This window comes from Montipora foliosa, chromosome 11, assembly GCF_036669935.1.
Source record: "Montipora foliosa isolate CH-2021 chromosome 11, ASM3666993v2, whole genome shotgun sequence".
Classification (NCBI taxonomy): domain Eukaryota; kingdom Metazoa; phylum Cnidaria; class Anthozoa; order Scleractinia; family Acroporidae; genus Montipora; species Montipora foliosa.
In genome coordinates this window covers 26299536-26301221 of record NC_090879.1, presented here as the reverse complement: position 1 = coordinate 26301221, position 1686 = coordinate 26299536, and the positions used below count along the sequence as shown (strand labels likewise).

At 38.1% G+C, this 1686-nt stretch overlaps 1 non-coding gene across 1 annotated transcript; it reads right to left on the bottom strand.

Moving 5' to 3' along the window:
* Positions 1 to 272: 272 nt before the first annotated feature.
* Positions 273 to 345, bottom strand: Trnaa-agc (transfer RNA alanine (anticodon AGC)). The gene has a single exon. It is a non-coding gene; the product is annotated as a tRNA-Ala (tRNA).
* Between the last annotated feature and the right edge of the window lie 1341 nt (positions 346 to 1686).

The window sequence follows — 1686 nt, the reverse complement described above, 5'->3', positions numbered from 1 at the left end:
GCTGGCAACATGGCTGATTTATCATTTAATGTGTGGCATTTACGTGGGACTCCCTAATGGGCCAGTTTTTCTATGTGATAACGCTGGATCAACATGTGATTCACAGGCGGACAAGGGTAATTAATTTAGAGAGTCAGTTAAGTAGATCCCTTGAGCCAACAGCGTATCACCCCCAGGAGGATCGCAAATGGATTCACAGTCCAAGTTGAGGAGAAATTGAGAGAAAGTTATGGGAAACTCAACACTGGACAACTTCTGGGGAAAACTGTAATTGCCCTGAGCGGGATTTGAACCCACGTCCCCCTGATCGCTAGTCGGGTGTGATGACCACTACACTATCAGGACAACCATGCTGGCAACATGGCTCAAGGGATCTACTTAACTGACACTATATATATATATATATATATATATATATATATATATATATATATATATATATATATATATATGTAGCGCAAATAGGGGGTTCCAGTTAGCTGCAGAGTGCTCGATACGTGAGGTAGAGCGAATATAACGTTTAGAAGAAAGACAACTTCACAGCGTAGCGACTTCAAGTTTCATGTTTGGACAATCATCAGGCTACAGATCTTACATTTGCATTCTAACTCATTTAAAGACCATTCTAATACTCTAGGGGAGCGTGCTATTTTAAGTTCGACAAAAGGTATTTGTTCTTGTGTCTGCATTTAGAAATTAACTCGTTTCTTTTGTTCAGTAGGTGGCGCGTATCTGCTTTTATTATGTACAACTTTTCTGTAAGGCACAGGTCGCATCTCTTTGATCCACATTTGTATGGTGAGGCGAAAGACTCTATTGCCCAGCGTAGCGTGTAATTGATGTTATTGTCCTTTAGACTCCAGATATGCCTCGATAACTCCGTCTCACTGCAGTACTTTTTATGCCTGAAGGATTTAGTGTGATTGTTGTATCGGGTTTTAAATTCTCCCTCTGACGCCCCGTAGTATATATATATATATGATAAGAAGAAGAAGGGTGTAGCCATGCCTCGATAGATAAGGTAATGAGGAATAAACTTCTTGAGGCAAATATGTTTCTAATGGGTTTAATACTTCAAACGTTTCGCCGTTTAGAGCTTCGTCAGTATATGAAGATTATGAATAAAAAACTTAGTACAATAGTGGTAAGTCAAGGTTCATTAATTTTATGGTGTTAATCTAGATTTAGAGTTCGTCCAATGCAACCATTCATGACGTTCTCATGCTTGTGGATTTCTAGCGCTTCAAAAGATTTTACCGCGACATCCGCACGCGAAATTTATTTCTAAATAAAGCCAAAAAATCAAAAAAAATGTTTTTTTTGTGTGGTAAGTTTGAATCAATTCCGACGATTTGGATGAAGTGAAAAGGCAAGAAATGTTTTTGTGATGAGCCAACGTCTGTCTAACCACAAGGTATTACACAACATAACATCTTCATCAAGGTTTTTCGAATTTTCCCGCTTTTTTTCGTTCTTACTTCGTACTTCCAAATTTTTGGAGTTAAAGGAATTTAATAAACTAATTATTCCATTCGCGCTTGTTGGATATCAGACTGGTTATAGCCAACTCGGCGCTACACGCCGCGATGGCTATTTACCATCTCATATCCAACGCGCGCTCATGGAATAATTGTTAAATATACGAAATAATTATCTTGTAATAATTTTAATGTTACACTCACTATG